Below are 22020 nucleotides of genomic sequence, written 5' to 3' on the forward strand. Positions count from 1 at the left end.
TGTCAACATCTCATCAAACAAATGACTGAAAGATGAAAACACTGAACCAATGAGCTGGGTAGTGGTAGTGGTGTTTGTTTATACGCATGAATGAAATAATAGGCTGATTTTTGAGTCAATGACTTATTGTTTTGGAAGTGGACACAATCTAGGAAGGCCAGGGAGGGCAGTTGGAACATAGTTACGTTCTCATGTTTTGGAAGGGAATGATGGTAATGTAGGGCCAACAAGGTGAGGAGAAAGTGAAGGGATCGAGTCAGGTGAAAATACTTGATACTCAGAGTAAATGATACAGAAAGTTCTCTTAATAGAGCTAAAGACTTTACTTTTTAACAGCGGCTTTCAGTCCCTTTTCCTCCCAAAACCTACAATAAGAAATACATTTTCTATAATAATCCAATTATAACACATGCACGTAAATGAAGCCAGTTTCATCAGACCTATGGCACTGTATGCCCTGATGCTTCCCATTCTATTTTCTTCCATTTCACTAAAGGAAATGATGTGATGACTTACTCATGGGTTGATACTTGTGATTTGAAGACCACAGATTTAAAATCTCAAAATCAGTGATCTGTGGTACCACAGAGGATTCCAAGGATCATAGAGAAGTTGTGCTTGCACATTGTTGCTCTCTGTCAGAACCCATGAGACTGAATGAGTGATACTTCTTCTCCAGGCTTTTATTGCTGTTCCTCAGAAGGTGAAAGAGTAGAAATGGCCATCCAGGGACTGCCTCACCTGTGGGAAGAAATGAACAGATATTATGTTTCTCTGAAGGAAGCTTGGGGTAGATTTGCAATGCTTGGAATTTAAATACTTCTAAGACAAAGTTCAAAATCCATACAAGCTTGGATAAAATTCTTCTCTCTGAACCTTTTTTAAACATCCTTTTCTTCCTTGCATATTTTAGGAAAAGTAGCCAACTGCAGACAAAGGGTCAGATGGAGTTCTATGGTAATGAGAACTAGGTTCTAGTAATAAAATGCATGTGTTATGTCTTTATTTTCCATGACACAATCAAAGAGACTTATTTTGCAATTAGTTAAGGAGGCTGCAAAGACCGAGGGCTGCCAAGGCAAAATCTTGAAATGCTGACTTCTGGCCGATAAAGCTTATTTTATTGATGCTGCCCAGGGACAGCTAAAGAGCATGGAGTTTGATGACTGAAGACTTGAGTTTGGAGTGTGGGGTTCACATCCTAGCTCTGTAGTTTATGAGCCTTGCTGTAGGCTGGCTTCCCTGGAAAGCAGACACTGAGACCAGGGCTTGAGTGCAATACTTTCTATGGGAAGTGAGTGAACTAGGGAAGGTAGCCAATACAAAGTACATTTTCCCTCATTGGTTTTTTATTATTATTATTGTAGTAAAATGTACCTAACATGAAATTTATCATTTTAACCCTTTTTGAGTGTACAATTCAGTGGTGGTAAGTGCATTCACATTGTTGTGCGACCATCACCGCTATTCATTTCCACAACTTGTTCTATGTCCTAACATGAAGTTCTGTACCCATTAAACAATAATTTCTCCCTTCCCACCCCAGACCCACTCCTCTGCTGTCTCTATGGTTTTGACTACTCTAGGTTCCTCATGTAAGTGGAATTATATAGTATTTGCCCTTTTGCATTTGTTTATTTCACTTAATATCTGTGGGGTTCATGCAAGTTGTAGCATGCGTCAGAATTTCCTTCCTTTTTAAGGCTGCATAATACTCCATTCATTGTATGTATATGCCACGTTTTGTTCATCCATTTGTCCAGCACAGGACATTTGGATTGCTCCATGTCTTAGCTAGAACAATGCTGCAATGAATGTGGGTGTACAGTCATATTTTGAGTGTCTGCTTTCCCTTCTGGGTACATACCCAGAAGTGGGACTGCTGCATCACACGGTGATTATATGCATAACTTACTGAGGAGCCGCCATACTGCTTTTCACAGTGGCTGCCCCATTTTACCTTCCCACCAGCCATGCACAGGCCTTCCAATTTCTCTGTATCCTTGACAACACTTGTTCTGGCTTTTCTTTTTTCTTTTCATTCTTGAAAATCAACACAAAGTGTTTTGATTAGCAGTTAACAGTGGGAGAACTGGGGTTTAATCTACCTGGGGCCTCTGGGAGATGTATGGAGCACACTTCGGAGTTGTGCCCAGTTGGAAGCTGGAATATTCATGCACCAACTCCTGTCCTATTGGCTAAGGACCGCCTGGGGTAGCCCTCAGGCGGAGAGCTGGAGGCGCTTGCAGTAGAAAGCCTGGTGGTGTGTGGGAGAGCCTGGATGGGATGATGGGAACGTGAGAGGGTACTGAGTGCCTCCTGAAGCCTCCGTGCAGGTCAGTAAGCTTCCTTTGACTCTAGGTTTCCTCATCTGCACAGGGGTGAAAACACCACATTCTTATCATAGGATGGCTATGAAAATATTTGTGGGGGCTTTGTAACTGGAAAGTTCTAGATGCATGGGAAATAATCTGCTTCTACGGAGGCCTTCTGTGGGGGTTGATAATTTCGGAGGTTGCCAGCAACTACAGGAAACTATAGATAGTCCCCTTGAATCTGAAATGGAAGCAAACCAGTGTGGCCCTTCACTCGACCAACAATTCAATGCAGTGGTCCTATGCCAGCTCTGTGGCCTGGGTGGCTAAAGTTAGTTTTCGCATTAAGTTAGCATGGCAAATACAACACCTTGTTCGTTCATTCATTCATTCATTCATTCAATTCATTCAACGTATTTCCTGTGTACCTATTATGTGCCACATACTGTGCTTACCCCCAGCCCTCATGTGATTTATCATCTAGGAGGAAAGAAAGGCATTGTACTCATAATTATCTATAATTTAGGGTGGCCCTTTATCTCCATTTGCTTGGGACACTCCTGGTTTACTGCTGTGGCCTGGCCTAAAGATATCTTCCTTTCACTCTTGAATAACTAGGTTTGAACAGGAAAGTGTCCAACCCCTCTACCCATATATCATCAGCAAGTCATATTAACAAACTCTAGAAAGGGTTGTCACGTGTCTCCAAACATACCAGTGCTTATATAGCAATTATTTCATTCATTTATTCAGCTGCATACTGCATGTTTCCTATATGCCAGTTGCTATCAGAGCTAGGGGATCTGGGAAGGCCAAGGATGTGAGAGCTGAGCCGTGAGCAATAAGAAAGAGGCAGCCATGCCAAGATCTGAGGGAGCACGTTCTGAGTGGGGCAGTAGAGAGTACAAAGGTCCTCAGAGGAAAGTGCAGAGAGGTCAGTGTGGCTAGAGCATATTGACCAAGGAGGAGAGTGGCCAAAAAGGGGTCAGAGAGTGATCAGGGGCCAGATGAACCCTGAAGGTCATCTCAAGGGGTCTGGCTTATTTTATGCTTGCAGTGGGAAGTTACTGGAGGGTTTCATTCTGAGCTCTTTCTGACTGCTGATGGAGAATTGACTGCAGGGGTGAGGGTGGACACAGAGACCTGTTGGGAGCTGATGTGGTTGTCCAGGTGAAAGATGGAAGATGGACCAGGATAGTAGCAATGTTGTTTCATTTTAGTTCAAGCAGTAGGTTTTTTATCAGCCCAAATACTGACTTTTCATCTTCCCAGCCCAATCTCCAATGTGGACGCCCAAAATTAGTTTTCTGGTATTAGTCAGAGTCTCTACTTAACCAAGACGTATCAAGGAGGGTCAGGGAAAATCCAACAGAAGGTTCTTTTTCATAGAATCAGGAGTGTCTGAGGCACAAAGAGCAGTGGAATATCGTGGGTGACATCAATCTTGGCTTCAGCTGTCTGACTCTGTTTCCCATGGCTCCTTTTGCAATAAGATGGTAAACTGTAGTCTGAATAAGAGTATAGTTAGGTGGATTCATTGCTGCTTGGACCACTGTACTGGAGAGTGTTGATTTATGGCTCTGAGACATCCTAGAGGGGCTCGCTGCGGGTCTGTCTTAGTCAATGCTCTCCTAAGGGACTTGAGAGAAGGTGTGAAAGTTTGTTTATTCTTTTTGCAAATGCCATAAGCCAGGAAAGATGAGTCACGATTGGAGGACAGAGTTGCTATTCAAAGAGTCCCAGAAATTCACATCCTTGCTTTGTACCTCCCTGTTCATGAAATCTCCTCGTAGGTATCCAGCATAACATGCATGAGAATCAACCAGAATGCTGTTTTAAATGCTGCTGTCTAGACTCCACTCCTAGGACACTGGGGAAGGCAGGACTATGTGCTTTTAACAAGTGCCTATAGGATTCTGAGGGAGGTGGTCTAGAGTCCACAGTTTGTGTAACCCTGCTTCATATCACAGCATTGTCACACTAGGTTTGTAATTACTTGTCCCTTTGTCCACTTCCCCACTAGGCTGTGAGCTCCTTAGTTACCTGTATATCCCTAGTGCCTACTATAACACCTATACACAATGGAGAGTTAATCAATGGTTGTTGAAAGATCGGGCTGGAATGTTGTACTGAAACCAACAATACCACGTTTTATGGAGAGAGAAGTAAAGATCATTTAAGATAAAAAAAAAAAAGCCTCAGTTTCATAAATACAATACGGGGAATTCTTGGCTTGGAAACCATTCCTGTGAAAAAGAGCCAGGGGTTTTGGCTCAACACCAACGGCTGTTAAATAGTGGAATGTGTTAGCCTCGGGAGGTTGAGAGGTCTCTATCTCTGAAGATGATCAAGCAGAGATATGATAAATCCAGGGATCATACGTCATGAAAGAACAACAGGACTTTCAGTTTAAGCAGTTATTATTTCCAGAGCCTTCCATCTGGCCTTTCGCTTCAGATTGCTACTTTATGGAGCATGTATGAGGCCTTATTTATTGTCTCCCCAGCATCCATCCCTCCCTTCTTCCATATTTACAGATTACTAATTTTGTTGGGGATTCACCCTTCCTCATTTCCCAGGGCTATTTCATAATTGGGTAAAGCCAGTCATGGTGGTCCCATTTTCCTTATCAAGATATGTAAGAGAAAGACTTTGGAGACTGGTTCCCTCTTTCCTGAGAGGAACAGCAAGAAGGGATTGTCTCTTCTTCCTCTGGATGTTATTGTACATGGTTGTGAACCACAGCAGCCCCCTTCTCAAGGGGAGCTGCACTGCATACAGTGTTGATGTCTCAAGAATGGGAGAGCAGCAGGCTGGAAGGCTGGGCAACCCAATTTTCCAGGCATCTTATAAATGAGATAATAAGTTTCCTTGTTGAGAGACCACACTGATGTTGGTTTTCTATTGCTTGCATGCCAGGTATCCCAACAGATACACAAAACATCCTACTATATACACTATTGCCAGATTACTCTTTATAAAAGGCAATTTTGGGGGCACCTGGGTGGCACAGCGGTAAAGCGTCTGCCTTCGGCTCAGGGCGTGATCCTGGTGTTATGGGATCGAGCCCCACATCAGGCTCTTCCGCTATGAGCCTGCTTCTTCCTCTCCCACTCTCCCTGCTTGTGTTCCCTCTCTCGCTGGTTGTCTCTATCTCTGTCAAATAAATGAATAAAATCTTTAAAAAAAAAAGGCAATTTTGATCATGCCACACCTGATCAAGAACCTTCATTTTTTTCTCAATCCTATAAATGAAAAATAAACTCTTCAATTCAAGATCAAGTCTTGCTTTACAAAGTAATTTGTCTCCTATCTTCCAATCAAATTTAACTTAATGATGTTTTGTCCAAATAGCCTACAGTTTACTGCTCCAGTGCAAGGGTCCCATCCTGCAATCCACTTCCCTTCCACCCATCCTTGCTTGTTGAAATGTTATCTCCAAGGCATCTTGCCAGAACCCAATCTTTTCAAAACAACCTTTTATGGTCGACATTTCTTTCTTTCTTTCTTCCTTCCTTTTTTTTTTTTTTTTAACACTCCCCTATTGCTTTTAGGTACCTGTCTCTTGGCACTCACTGTATTCTATCATGTGGTATTCTTATTTGTATACTATTCTCCTTCCTATTAGGCTGTGCGTCCTGGTAGTGGAGGTGACATTTTATTCATCTTGGCAGATCTAGCAGCTCCCAAGGTGGTGGTTCACACAGGCTGGATGCTCAAAACCACTTGTTTGGACCACATAGGTGGGACATGAAAAATCCTTCTCAACTCAAAAGTTCTGTGGGTTTTGTGCTGTGAGCTTTCTACTTGTTGAGAAACTAAATTTGTCTTAATTATCAAAACAGAATCATTGTCACCCCTAAGTTGGAATGTGAAATGATTCCAATTGAGTTTGAATTCACTGGGAGAACAATTCTTACATGCTGGGTCCATTATATTCTATGTATAGATAATCAGGCAAAGCATTTGAAATTCCTAGGCTTCAATTTCCCATCTCTAAACTGGGTGGTGATAGCTAGCTCATAGGATTGCTGTGGGGACAAAGTGAAATAGGTTGTGTTGCAGTCTTTCCTGATTGTTCCTTCATATCCATTCCTCTTCCTCCTGGTTTAGCTGATAATCTTTTTCTTTTTAATTTTTTATTATGTTATGTTAGTCACCTAGCTGATAACCTTTTGCCTTCAAGAGGCCAGGACCATCCCCAAGCCAACTGGCTAGTCCCACTCCTCTTGCTGGTGGTGGGTGTAGGCTTGGAAGTGAATTGTGGCTAATGTGATATGAGGGAGTATCTGCTTGGGATATTGTCGGAAAGGTTTCCTTGTTCATAGGAATAGCTTCAGAGGAAGAGTCAATCTCTTCTTCTATTGTCCTCTTGAGAACAAGGTAGTCATGACTCCAAGGGTTGGAGAATGGCAAAGAAGGAGGATAAGGCTTTGATATCACTGAGTCCCTGAATTGGCCACTTGGAGTTTTCCTACTTTAGGACTTGTATGATTCAAGATAGTAGAACTTCTTCATTGTTTATGCCATATAGAGTTGAGCTTTCTATTATTGTAATTGAAACCATCTTTATTGCTACAGTGCCTAGCACATGGTATGTACTCCCAAATGTAAAATTGTACTCCATTTAGTCCTTTCTTATAATTCGTAGATGAGAATATCTTAGAAAACTGGAAAGGATGATACTTAACTAAATTAAAATAGACTTGGATAAAACAACTTTTATAGATTGACAATTCTTTTTTTTCTTTTTGCAGAGCTTGCTGATTATGAATTAAAAAGTCAGTCAGAGACAACAGATAGAATAGGTGATAAATGCAGCCCATCTGGTGCTGTAAGAGATATTAGGAAAATCAAGAGAAAATACAAAGAACCATGAAGTGTAACTTCACACCAATGCTATATACTGGAAACTGATGTCTTGTTAAAACTCCAGCTTGTTTTATTTTCCCAGGGCATAGTAAAAATAGAAAAATCATAAAACCAGAACAAGAAAAATAAATGGAGGCTACCCTTGGGATTGATGACTGGGGATTACTGAACGTTAACAAACTAGGTTTTATTTTTTGTTTGTTTGTTTTGTTTTGTTTTAAAATCAATTGACAACCTTTGAATAAAAGGGGTTGTCAAACTATCTCTGGAGAAATCCCTAGGGTCAGTAGAGAACTCTCCTCCTCTTCAGCTTTTTGACAAACAGAAAATAAAAGCCAATATGATAGCATTGCTAAGCCAATCTACTGATGCTGGAATCATGCTGCAACAATCATACCCCAAATAGCTAAAAGGCCATCTTTTCATTACAAAGGACCCTGAAAGTTGCTTACAAGGTAGGTATAGACAGGTTTTTCCACAACACAAGCTTACCTCCACCTTTTGGCCTTAAATGAGTCTCGCAAGCTGCTGTCCTTCATCTGGGCCATGTAACACGTGGGTATTACAACTCATTGATTTATCCTAAGGACTTGAAAATGGAAAGTCAATGAGTCCTGTGGCCCTCTCTCTGGGGGAAAATGATGCCCATTTCTGATTCTTTAGCTAAACACCAACAGATAATGCCTGAAGAATCCAAGAGGACCAGCAAAGGACCCTCTGTATTTTGTATAAACCATGATGGAAACTTATTTTGAACAGTTGCTGGTTTAAGCCTGGGGGCAGAGGTCCAGGGGCAGGTCATTTAACTGATCTCAGGTGAGCTTTCCTTGCCCGCAAATGAGGATAACCCTGCCCTGAATGCCTTGGCACACTAGTAGGCATAATACAGACAAGATGCTCTTTGGACTTGTTCAGGAGTATGGGCCATTCCCCATATCCTTCCTTCCTACTAGACCCACTTGGTCCTGGGGGAGGAACTGGTATCCCAGGTACCCATCTTTGAAGAGTTGGGGACCTCTGAGAATCCTAAGGAGAAAAGCGTTTCTCTTGTACCAAGGCTATTTGTAGCTGGTTTGAGGGAAGTGTTTTGATCTGACATTTCCCAAAACACAGGAGAACAGCAATAGACCCAGTTTTGGCTCCTTTGATACCATGGCTATGTCCCTGTTCTAACATTTACCACTCCATGAGTGTTGAAAAGAACTTAGGTTTTGGAGGTACGTCAATCTGTGCTTGAATTCTGACACTTATTAACTGGGTAATTTTAGATGACTTGTCTACCCTCTCTCAGCCTTGATTTCCTCAAGTCTAATACTGAGATCATAACCCCAATTTTGGGGCCACAGTGAGGATTAAATGAGATAAAGTACATAAAATGGCTCACATAGAGCTGGTGTATAATAGATGCTGGAGAAATGAATGAATATTATTCCTTCCATGTTAACCATGTTATCTTTTACTCAGTTGTACACCATCTGCAGAGCTGGATGGAAAGGCCTTTAAGAACAGGAGCTATAGCTTACTCATCTTTCTATTCCTTGCATCTACCCTTGTACTTGACTCACAAGTGTTGTGTAAGAAATACTTTCTGAATGAATGAAGGAAAAAGGTTCACAAATCTGAAACTTCCAGTCTTCCGAATGTAGACAGTTGAGAAACTGTGGTGTTTTTGTTTTTGTCGCTGTTGTTTTTAGCAGATGTACAGACTCCTTTTCAGTTTTTTTAATTCAAGCTGTAATTTGAAATGAAAGGCCATCTTCAAACAATACAATAACCATACAGTGAAATGAAATGTCTGCACGATGGTCTTGGCCTACCTATGTATTTATTGTTTCTAAATCAGTCAGGAGAGGCAAAGTTATGTCGGGGTCATCACATTTACAATGACATATCACATTTACTTCTCACTTGTGCTACATATCCAGTGAGGGTCAGTGGTGGAGGTGTGGATGACATAGACTCCATTAGAGCACACACAGGAACATGGTGAATGGTCAGTGCCTCTTAGAGCTTCTTCTGGAAAGGTTCATATCACTTTCCCTCACATTTGAATGGGCAACACAAACTGTATGGCCAAGCAATACTTCCTTGAGCCCAGAAGGAAGAAATATAGAAACGTTTAGTGAATGGAACGAGTAAGTCCACAGTTCAGGAAAGCAGAAGTCACAGATGCAAAATGAAGAGTTTTAACACAGAATTGGGGCTTTCACAATCATTGGAAGACCTAGGATAGCAGAGGACAGAGAAACCCCTCTCAAGGTCTCAGCCTGCAGTTCTGTAGCCAGAGCTTCTCAGGAGCTCACCTGAACCCCTAAGAGTCTCTAGAAACTCCAGAAAGCTCCTTCCAACCTTCTTAGCCTACAGCATCTTAAGAAGCTGCCACCTACTAGGTCCACTGTCTACACTTTTAGGCGTGTGATATTTACCTGGACGCTTCTGTGAACCTCACACCTGCTGGCTGCCTACAACTTCCTCCCGAAAATAGCTCCTTCACCTCCAGTTCCTCGCACTGGCAAGACTCCACCTGCAGCATACAGGCAGGGCAAGTCTGAGAAATCAGAGTTCCGCATCTCCCCTGCAACCTAGAGACTGTACGAGAGGTGGTAGTGACACCATGTCAACATCACGCAATGAGGAGCAATTTTAGTACCTCATCTGTTCAGCTGCTTCAATTTGAAGCCTGTCACCTAAGGAATGTCACCCTTGAAATGATCTAAGGGATTACAGGGGCAGAGTTAGGGGTTAAAGGAGGGTGTGGATCCAACACAGCAGTATGATAACTGTGAGAAAATTACTGCTAGACAGGACTACTCCAGGATTGATCCCAGGGAGCTACAGCCAGGTCACTCGTGTGTGACATTCCTCTCCTTCAATTCTCATTAAAGGTAAAGGACCATTTCCCATGCCCCCACCCTTGCTGTATGCCAGGGGATGTGTGCCTCAAGAATACAGACAAGGTGGAGGCACCTGTGTGGCTCAGTCAGTTAAGCATAGGACTCTTTTTTTTTTTTGTAAAGATTTTATTTATTTATTTGACAGAGATAGAGACAGCCAGCGAGAGAGGGAACACAAGCAGGGGAGTGGGAGAGGAAGAAGCAGGCTCATAGCAGAGGAGCCTGATGTGGGGCTTCGATCCCATAACGCCGGGATCACGCCCTGAGCCGAAGGCAGACGCTTAACCGCTGTGCCACCCAGGCGCCCCCAAGCCAAGGACTCTTGATTTTTGGCTCAGGTCATGATCTCAGGATCGTGAGATAGAGCCCCAAGTCAGGCTCTACACTGGGCGTGGAGCCTGCTTAAGATTCTCTCTCTTCTTTTCCCTCTGCCCCTCTCTGGCTCCTGCTTGTGTACTCTCTCTCTCTCTCTCAAAAAAAAAAAAAAGAATACAGACAAGGAGGACAAAAAGGTGAACTGAGCAGGGGCTTTGAGCTCGGGTAGGAGAATAGGAGCAACGGAGGCCTAGATCCTAGTCCCTGCTCCACTACCAACTGGCTGTGTGGCTTGAAGCAAGTCCCCTCCATGCTCTAAACTTTGTTTCCTCCTATACTGAATTTAAAGTGAGTTTCTTGTCAGCTATATGTGGTTGGGTCATGACTTTTTTTCCTCTTTGTCAATCTATCTTGATTGGTGCATTTAGATTATTTACATTTAAACTAATCATTGACACGTTAGCACTTAAGTCTGCCATTTTATTATTTGTTTTCTATTTTTCCCCCTCTGGTTCTTGTTCCTCTGTTTTTCCTTTCTTTCTTTCCTGTGATCACTTGAATTTTTTATGGATTACATGTTTTATCACTTGAACTTTTTACAGATTCCATGCTGATTTGGTTTTATTGCATTTTTGAGTGTATCTCTTTGTATTGTTTTCATAGTGGTCACTGTGGTTATTATGATAGACTACTGTACCAACATTTACCCATTTCAAGTGAAGTGTGGAAACCTTACTCCTTTTTAGACTCCTTTACCTTCCCACTTTTAAATATCATTGTCTTGAGCATCAAATGGTATTTTTTGTTTCAATCATCAAATATAATTTATAACTCATACAGAGAAGGATAGTCTATTGCATATAGCCATATTCTTGTGGTTTCCATTGTTCTTTCCCCCCTCCTGATGCTCCAAGATTCCTTCTTTTATCATTTTGTTTGCAGAACTTCCTTTAGTCAATCTTAAATTGTAGGTGTGCTAGTGACAGATTCTCTTAGTTTTCCTTTGTCTGAGAATGTCTTCATTTCCTCTTTCTTACTAAACTTACTGAAGGATAGTTTTGCCAGATACGAGATTCATGATTGATATCTCTTCCCTTTCAGCACTTGGACAATGTTGTGGCACTCCCTTCTGGCTGCCATGGTTTCCAGTGCAAAATTCAAACTGGTGCTCCCCTATAAGGAATGTGTCATTTCTCTCTAGCTGCTTTCAAGATTTTTAAATTTGTGTTTACTTTTCAGCAATTAAATTGTGATGTGTCTTGGCATGGATTTCTTTAGATTTATCCTATTTTGAGATGTCTCAGCTTCTTGAATCTATAGTTTAATGTCTTTCATCAAATTTGGGAAGTTTTCGGCTATTACTCCTTCAAACATTCTTTCCCCCATTCACTTTCTCTTTTCCTTCTGGGGGGTCCAGTGATATAAATGTTGGATATTTTGTTATTGCTCCACATCTCCCTGATGCTCTTTCATATATTTTTTTTCAGTGTTTCTCTCTGTTGTTCAGATCAGATAAATTCTATTGATTGGTCCTCAAGTTCACTGATTCTATTTGCTATCCTCTCCACTCTACTCTTTTTTTTTTTAAAGATTTTATTCATTCATTTGAGAGAGAGAGACAGAGAGACAGAGATAGAGAGCACAAGCAGGGGGAGAGGCAGAGGGAGAGGGTGAAGCAGACTCCCTGCTGAGCTCGAGCCTGAGACTTGATCCCAGGACCTGGAGATCATGACCTGAGCTGAAGGCAGATGCTTAACCATCTGAGCCACCCAGACACCCCTTTTTCTACTCTTGGGGTCACCCAGCAAGTTTTTCATATCTGTTATTGTATTTTTCTGTAGCATAAATTCCATTGGTTATTTTTTAATAGCTTTTTTCCCCAAGACCTTTAAGTTTTTTTCATTTGTTTCCAGAGAGTTTGTAATTGGCTGTTGAAGCATTTTTATGAAGGCTGCTTTAACATTCTTGTCAGATAATTCCAACATTTGATTCATCTTGAAGTTGGTGTCAACTTCAAGTTCGTCTTTTCTCTCTCAAGTTGAGATTTTTCTGGTTCTTAATATGATGGGTAATAATTCTATTGTATACTGGATATTTTGTCTATTATGTTAGGTGACTCTGGTTCCTATTTAAATCTTACATTTTACTAGGCAGTCACCTCTTTGGATTTAGCATGGGTACTGGGTTATACTTGTAGAAGGTGTGCTCCCAGTGACAGTTACATTTTCTGAGCATTTGCAGTAATACTTTTGTACTTGGTTTGGTTGGTGCTTCTAGGGCTCCCCCTGGTCCCTGCTGGGACTGTCTGGGGGAAGAAGTGTCTCAGGGTGAATGATGGGAATCTTAGGCCTGTGGGGACAAAGAGGCTTCCTGGGCCAGGCTGCTTGTGGTGCTCAGGATTGCATAGCTGGTAAGTGGCAGGACCAGGAGGGAGCCCAAGCAGTCTGGCTTTAGGACCTAGGTTCTCAGCCACTCTGCTATATAGCTCCTCCTCATGGGCATTTTATTTAACTACGAACCACTATGGATAGTTAGGCTATTTATAATTCTCACTCTGACTAGCAACACTGTTATTAACAACCTGTGATTAAAACGTGTGTAAATGTTTGTATAAATCTCTGATAATTTCCTTAGCATAAATTCCTAGAAGTGCAACTGTTGAATTGACTATATGGAAGGGCTTTGTTATGCACGTTCCAAATTGCTCTTTAAGATACAGGGAGCATGAGAATGCCCTTATCATTCACCCTCTAGGCTGAAAAGGGCAAAACCAATGCTCTCAATAACCAATTCTAGAAGAAGTCAAACCCTCATCTTTCTAGCACACTTCATTCAACAAACATGTCAGTGCCAGTCACTAGGGATATAAAAACAAAAGAATAAAGGCTTGTAAACAAATGGATATACTGGAGTGATTACATCAGTTAAGGGTTTACCCGTGTCACTCTCTATGTAGATGTGTTGTCTTACCTGTTAGTTAGATATTATTATTCCCGTTTTCCAGGTGAGGAAACTGAGGCCTGAAGAATCTAATTTGCCCAACTACCCCCTGGAAAGAATATAGAAAACTCCAAGTATCTGACTCCCATACTCTGTGCTCTTAACCACTGCCCCCCTAGTGCTTCCCAGGGGCAGTGGACATAGTGATGGAAGCAGAGTCAGAGGACACCATTTAACAAATATCCGGTGGTCTGGAATGATCTGGCAGCTCTGGGTCTAAAATGTGGGGGTGGAGGGTGGAGTGACAGTAACACTGAAGAGAACTGGGGGCAGGGGCATGTGGGTTAGGCCACCGGGACATACTGTGTGCTAGAACAGTAGTGGAAAAGGGGTCAGTCTACCGCCATCATCGGAAGCCTGTTTTATCTGGACTACAGCTGACAAAATGGCATTCTATTATGTTTGTGTGTGAACATAGGTATTACAGGAGGAAAGCCATGTTTGTGTGAGTTGTATGGTAGGCCAGGTGAGAAGCTGCTTTGAGTTTCTACATTTCTACTTTGCTTCCTTATAAGGTGATGTTTCATTTTGAAGTAGGGTGACCAACTCAGCCTACTTTGCCTGGTTGTTCTGCTTTTAGGACTAAAAATTTTGCATCCTGGGAAACCTCTCAGTTCTGGGCTATTTGGAGGACAACCATTTTGGGGGTTAGGGAACAGAGCAGCCAGTTTCCAAGGCCTGTGGGTCTGGGTTGTAACCAAGAAAAAAGGGGTTAGTCTCAATTCAGTCAAATTTGAATTGAATGAGAGTGGGGGTGGGTAGAGTTTGACTTTGAAATCCCATTATTAAGCTTCTTGAGGGCAGGACTTGGTCTGTCTGTCCTGTGCAGCCTCAGCAGTGCTTGGCATAGCGCTTGGCACAGAATAGCAGCCTAACAAACATGAGGATGAGAAGAAAAAAGAGATCATTGCGTTCCAGTTGATGCTGATTTTGACAGCTGCTTAACCATCTGCTTGTTGGGTCTAGTGAGTCCCAGCAAAGGCTTTTCAGTTTCCAGTGGCTGGTGGTGCCTCAAGTGATCCCCTCCTTCACCCTGAGTTCTACAAAGGTGTAATGTGTCTAGCAGTAGATTGAGGGAGTTGAGTACCAAGTCAAAAGAAAAACACATTTTTGGCCAGGAAACTGAGCCCCAGTCTGGCCCCCTTATGGTAGATGGGAATGCACACATTTTGACCTGAATTAAGCTCTGGGAGAGATTTGCAGCATTTATTAAAAATGTGTGAGACATGACGGGATCCAGTGTGGTTGCTCACAGGCACCAAGGCTGTCCCGGTGACAACCCAAGAAAGGAAGAAGGATCATTTGTATGATGGCAGTGCTTGTTCCTAGGCCCCCCTCGACCTTTACATCCTCACTGCACTGCCTTTTTGCTCTCAGGCTGGAAACACACAGACCTGTGGCACCCCCAAAGCAGTTTCTTATCCTTACTGTGCTCTAAAAGCAGAGAAGGAAGTATATGGTTGTCTCTGAATGAAACCTGAATAACATTCCAGCCTAGAATGGGGAAGGGGCCAGACCAGCCATGTGGTGCTGCTACTCTGGGATCAGAAGAAAATGGGGGAAGACATAAATCTTATTGAACTATTTAAAATACAGAAGTGATTGATATTTACATTAATTTTAAACTTTCATACTGTATTGAAAATAAAACATTAGATTGTTAATTCTTGCTTCTCCATTCACCTGTAACTTTAGGGTTTGTGGATGAATGAACATTCAGAACCGCCCCCCCCCCCAATTCCTGGTAATCTATCTGCAGAAATACCTGGGGAAAGCCTGATAATGTGCTGCTCCATTACTTGGCCAATGTGAACAGTAAGAAGCTGGAGGAGTGGAAAAACAGTTAGCTTTTCTTTATTTTGCCACACTTGAATTTCCCAGGAAAGCATGGACTGGAAGAAAAATGTGAATGGGTTTATTTTATATACCATTTTTATAAGCCTGCTTATGTGGGCTGTTCATAAAAATCCTTCCAACCAAGACATACTGTGTGGGGCTGAGCTGCCAGTAATCCCTCAGTCTTCCTTTTCTCCCTCTATTTTAGTAGAACCTCTGATTTGTGTCTGGCTACACAGGTGCTCAAAAAAAGAGATTCATTTCCCAGCCTCCTTTGCAGCTGGGGATGGCCATGTGACCAGGTTCTGGCCAATGGGATGTGAGCTGAGGTAGTGTGAGCGCTTTGCAGGGAGTGCCCTCTGGCCCACCTTCTTCCTCTTCCCAAGGGCTGAATTGGTGGTGAGTTATTGTGGACCCTAGCAGTGGGGGCAATATGCTAGGGATAGCAGAACAACAAGGTAGGAGGAGGCTGGGTACCTGATGCCTTTGCAGAACAGAACTATCATATCAATCCAGATTTATTTAGGCCACTGGTGTTTGGGGTCTGTGTTACGTATTGCTGGACCTTTACCTCAACTAATAGACTGTGTGAAGCCATAGGTTCTAAGTGAAACTTTATGTACCTCAGTCTCCTCTTTCTGTGTGTTTTCTCCCCTTGGTGGTGCTACTTCCCCTTAGATAACCAAGCTCTCACATTATATCCATCCCCCACTCCTTAAAAACTAGTTTCAGGAAGGAATCTTATAAGAGGATTATTACTGACATTTATATAATTTATAACAGTCCAAAGTACTATATAGGTTAGTATCTAGATACAGGTTTTACAGAGTGATTGGTTTATGCAAATTAGGCCTAAAAGAAATTGCTCCATTTGGCACAAAATACTTTTTTTGAGATGTAGAAAAGGATGTGTTAAAACAGAAAGCCAAGTAGGGATGAGCAAAAGCAGAGCAGCAGCTGCTCCAGGGAGAAGGCCCTTCATGTTCAGTATTGCTCAATCAATCAACAAGTGCTTGACAAATAGGCATGTGCATTACTTGAGGTTCTGGGATACAGTGGTGAATAGAGTAAATAAAGTGACTTGTCAAACTTCTATTCAGTTGGTGTGGGGGTAAACAGACAATAAGTAAATACATAAATTAGAAAACATCATGTAGGGTTATTTTATACATCAAGGAAGCCCTTTCTGAGAAGGTGACATGTAAAGCTGAAGCCTGAATGACAAGGAGGAGTCAATCATGTGAAGGTATGAGGGAAGAGCATCCCAGGCTATGGGATACCCAGCGCAAAGGCTCTGAGGTAGGACCACGTTTGAAGCATCGTGTGTGTGTGAGAGAGAAAGAAAGACAGAGAATATGTATGCAAGGGAGCCAATGTGGCTGGAGAGGATATTGGAGAAAGGCAGGAACTGATCTTGTAGAGCTTTGTGGTTCTGGTGAAGGAGGATTGTGCCCTGAGCATAACAGGATGACATTTACAGCAATAGTTAGATGTTCAACCTGTCATAATGTATGTCTCTCTCCTGCCATCTATTTTTTTCCTCATTTACACATATTTTGGGTTGCAGGGCACTTTCCAGAATTGAGTGGAAATCTCTGTAATTGCATTTATTTAAAAATGTATGATTCTTAGGTCAAAGAGAAAAGGTCTAAAGGTAGAATTAAAGCATCATTCCTGGCTGAATGATGTTTTTTTAGAAACCCAAAATAACAATGGCTACAACAATTACAGAAGTTTATTGTCATTTAAGATGAAAAAAGTCTGGACATGGCATGTCCAAGGCTGGCATGAGAGTTTCACTAGTCCTCAGAAACCAGGCTCCCTCCAGATCACCAGACTACTATTTCCAAAGTTTGGTTTCTATCCTCATGGTCTAGAAAGGCTGCTAAAACTCCAATGATCACATCTTTATTCCAGGTAGCAGCTAGGTAAGAGTGAAGAAGGGGATGCCCATTCCTTTTAAAGAGATCTTGAAATTTTTTCTTTATCACTATATTTTGAAAGTTAATTATAACATGTCTTGGTGTGGGTCTGCTTTTGTTGATTTTGATGGGAGTTCTCTGTGCCTCCTGGATCTGGATATCTGTTTTCTTCCCCAGATTTGAAAGTTTTCAGCTATTATTTCTTCAAATAAATTCTTCTGCCCAATTGTCCATCAATTGATGAATGGATAAAGAATATGTGAGATACACACACACACACACACACACACACACACTGGAATATTATTTAGACAGAAAAAAGAATGAAATCTTACCATTTACAACAACATGGATGGAGTTAGAGTATTATGCTAAATGAAACGAGTCAGTCAGAGAAAGACAAATATATGATTTCACTCATATGTGGAATTTAAGAAACAAAACAAACAAGCAAAGGAAAAAAATTAAGAGAGAGAGAGACAAATCAAGAAAAAGACTCTTAACTACAGAAAACAAACTGATGGTCACCAGAGGGGAGGTGGGTGGTGGTTGGTTGGGTGAAATATGTGGTGGGGATTAAGGAGTGCACTTGTATTGAGCACAAGGTGATGGATGGAAGTGCTCAATTAGTATATTGTACACCTGAAACTAATATAACACTGCATGTTAACTAACTGAAATTAAAATTAAAACTTAAAAAAATAAAATTAACATAAATAGGAAAAAAATAAAGAGATCCTGAAATTGGCATAAAAATTTTGTTTATATTTCATTTGCCAATATTTAATCTCATGGCTGCATGTAGCTTCAATGGCGTCTGGGGAAAAATAATCTTTCAGATAGGTGGTAATGTACCCTAGTGAAAATCCAGGTTCCATTACTAAAGAAGAAGGAGAGGAAGATTTTCAGAAAGCAGTTAGCTATACCTTCTACACGGTCTTCCTTTGCATCCTTTAAAAATCACTGCAGGGGCGCCTGGGTGGCTCAGTCGGTTGGGTGTCCTACTCTTGGTTCAGCTCAGGTCATGTTCTCGTGGGTCATGAGATTGAGCCCTGCCTTGGGCTCCAGGCTCAGTGGGGAGTCTGCCTGAAGATTCTCTCCCTCTTTCCCTCCCCCACTCATGTTCTCTCTCTCAAATGGATAAATAAATCTTTTTTTTAAAAATCACTGCATTATATTTAGCTGTAAGGCCACCTTGGGCAGGCCAGGAGACACTGTTGTTCTGAAAGTTACCAACCTTGATTTCCAATGGACTAGGGAAAAACTAATGCCAGAGACACAGAGTAAGAGCAGCATGTGTTTATTGAAGGTCCACTATGCGATCAATAAACTGTCCTAGCATATGTCCCCTCAAAGCAAGCCAACCAGCAGACATGCAGAAATGTTGAAATGCATGAAAAAATGGGTGCTAAAAAGATGAATTTCACTCTCCCTTACAGAGATGAGACTTGACTAAAGAGTCAGATATACAAGCAATAATGGCAATCCAATAGTCTGAATGTTAGAACAGAAGTAAGAACTAAGGGCTCTGGAGTGGGGGCAGGGGGTGCGTTGTCACAGAAGAAGGGATTACCAATTCTGTCTGGGACAACTGGTAAGAACCTTCCTCAATTCCTTAAATCTGAAACGTGAAAAGAAGCTCAGGTCAGCTGTTCCTAATCAGGGCTGGGACTTGTCAAGTGTGATGAACAGCCTGCCCAGACAGAACTAAACTGGGGAGGTGGTTTTCTTAACTTAGTTTAAGCCACTTCCGGCATCATACTTTGATCACAGTTGTCCATCAAAGTGAACTTGGCACAAAAACATATCTGTGGACAACTCAGAGAGGAATGCATCGTCTTCAATGAAGAATTTTGTGAAGACCACATAATAGCCTGGTTCAGACTGTCTGACCCCACTTGATGGCAGAAAAACTTCATACAGTTTCAATTAACTCCACAAAATTTTATAAAGATTACTATATTTATTCCACAAATATCTGCTCTGGGCCAGTCACTGTGTAAGTCAATCAAGGAGATCCCTGAGCTTAGAGGGTTTATGTTATAGACCGGAAAACCCACAACTGAACAATCCATGACACAAACGTGTGAAAAGTGCTGTGGAGAGGGAAATCCAGGTCCCGGGTTGACAGCCGAGGCACACCTATGCAGTCTAGGGTCAGGAACAGATATAGCTTGGGCAAATGGCCCGTTTGAAGACATGTTTTTTTAAAAAATTGTGGTACGAACAATTAATGTAAGTTCCACCCTCTTAAAAAATTTTTGGGGGTACAATACGGTTTTGTTAAATATAAGAATGATGTTGTACACAGTAGACCTCTAGAATTTATTCATCTTGCATAACTGAAACTTTCAACCTGTTGATTATCAACTCCCAATTTCCCTCTCTTACCTAAGCGCCTGTCAACCACCATTTTATTCTCTGCTTCTATGAGTTTGACTACTTTAGATACCTCAATGAGTGGAATCATGCAGTATCTTGTCCTTCTGTGACTAGCTTATTTCACTTAGCACAATATCTCAAGGTTTATCCATTTTGTAGCAGATGATTGGATTTCCTTTTTTTTCCTTAAAGGTTGAATAACACCCATTATGCATATATGTATATATGATATGTTTTACTTGTCCGCTCACCTGTCTGTGTACATTTAAGTTGTTTGCACATCTTGGCTATTGTGAATAAGTCTGCAATGAACATGGAAGTGCAAATATCTCTTCAAGATTAACGATTTCAATTCTGGATAAACACCGAGATGGGGGGCTGCTGGGTCATATGGCATTTCTATTTTTAATTTTTTGGGAAACCTTTGTACTGTTTTCCATAGTGGCTGCACCATCTTACATCCTCACCAACAGCACACAAGTGTTTCAGTTTCTCCACATCCTCACTCTTTTTTGTTGTTGTTTATAATAGCCGTCCTACATGGTGTTTGAAGATTAATGGTGTTGAGCATCTTTTCATACATCTGTTGGCCATTTGTAGGTCTTCTTTGGAGAAATGTCTATTTAAATCCTATGCTCACTTTAAAAAAACTGGTTTATTTGGTTGCTTTGCTATTAAGTTGTAGGAGTTCCTTAGTCTGGATATTAACCCTTTATCAGATACATGGTTCACACATATTTTCTCCCATTCCGCGGGTTGCTTTTTCACTGTTAATTATTCATTTTGCTGTGCAGAAACTTCTTAGTCTGATGCAGTCCCACTTGTCTATTTTTGCTCTTTTTGCCAGTGATTTTGGTGTCATATCCAAGAAATCATTGCCAAGACCAATGTCATGAAGTTTTCTCCTCTTCTAGGAGTTTTACAGTTTCAGGTCTGATGTGTAAAAGTCTTTAATCCATTTTGAGTTCTATTTTTTAAAAATCAATTTCATCGAGGAATAATTTATATACAATTAATGTGCCAATTTCAAGTGAACAGCTCAATGAATTCTGACAACTCATTGTAACTACTGTCATATCAAGATTCAGAATATGGCAATAACACCTAAACGTCAGTCTTGTGAGCCTTTGCTGTCCTAACTGCACGCCCCCAGTTGTAGACAACCACTGATCTGTTTCTATTACCATAAATCAGGTTTATGTTTTCTAGAATTAATATAAATGGAATCACATATATTCTTTAATGTCTAGCTTCTTTCTCCCATTGAGATTCATCAATGTTGTTACCTGTATTAGTTATTTCCCCTTTACTGCTGAGTAGTATTCCATTGCATGGATGGTCCACATTTTGTTCATTCATCTATGGATGGGCATTTGGGTTGTTTCTGGTTGTGGGCTATTAGGTGTAAAGCTGCTGTGAGTATTCATGTACATGCCTTTGTTTGGACACATATTTTTATCTTTCATGGGTAGATACCTAGAGTACAATTGCTGAGTCTTAGGGTAAGTGCAGTGCATATTTATCTTTATAAGAAATTGCCAAACTATTTTAGAAGATGGTTATGCCCTTTTACACTCCCACCATAAATGTGTCATGGTCCTAAATGTTCCATCTATTAGTTATCTATTGATGCATAAAAAGTTACTACAAATGTAGAGTGTTAAAACAACACATATTTATTATCACACAGTTGATGCAGGTCAGGAATTTTGGCAGCATTTAGCTGGACCCTTTGTTTCAGGGTCTCTTGTGAGGCTGTAATCAAGATGTTGCCAGGGCTGTGGTTCACTGGAGGCTCAACTGGGTAAGGATCCATTTCCAAGTTCATGTAGTTGTTGGCAGGATTCATTTCCTTGTGGGCTGTCAGGCTTCAGCAACTGTTGGACATTGGCCAGTGGCCACACTCAGATCTTTGAACCATGGGCCTCTTCATGTGGCAGCTTACCTCATCAAACATACCAAGGGAGATAGCCATTAGAGATCATCGGCTAGCAAGATGGAAGCTATAATCTTATGTAATGTAAACACACAAATGACATCCCATCATTTTTGCCATGTTCTATTGGCTCACCCACATTCAAAGGGGGGGGATTACATAAGGCATGAACATCAGGAAGCAGGGATCATAGGGGGCCATGTTAGAGTCTGTCTGCCACACTCCACATCCTTGTCAACATTTAGCATTATCAACCTTTTTTATTTTAGCCTTTCTGGCAGATGTGTACTGCTATATCATTGTGATATTTACATTTCCCTTATTACTGATATGCTGAACATCTTTTCATTAGCTTAATTGTCATTTGTATATCTTTTATTAAGATTTATTTATTTATTTGAGGAGGGAAGGGGAGAGGCAAAGGGAGAGAGAGTCTTAAGCAGACTCCACACTGAGCAGAGCCCAATGTGGGGCTCCATCTCACAACCCTGAGATCACAAACTGAGCCGAAACCAAGAGTCAGATGCTCTACCGATTGTGCCACCCAA

Source organism: Ailuropoda melanoleuca, chromosome 4, assembly GCF_002007445.2.
Source record: "Ailuropoda melanoleuca isolate Jingjing chromosome 4, ASM200744v2, whole genome shotgun sequence".
NCBI classification, from domain to species: domain Eukaryota; kingdom Metazoa; phylum Chordata; class Mammalia; order Carnivora; family Ursidae; genus Ailuropoda; species Ailuropoda melanoleuca.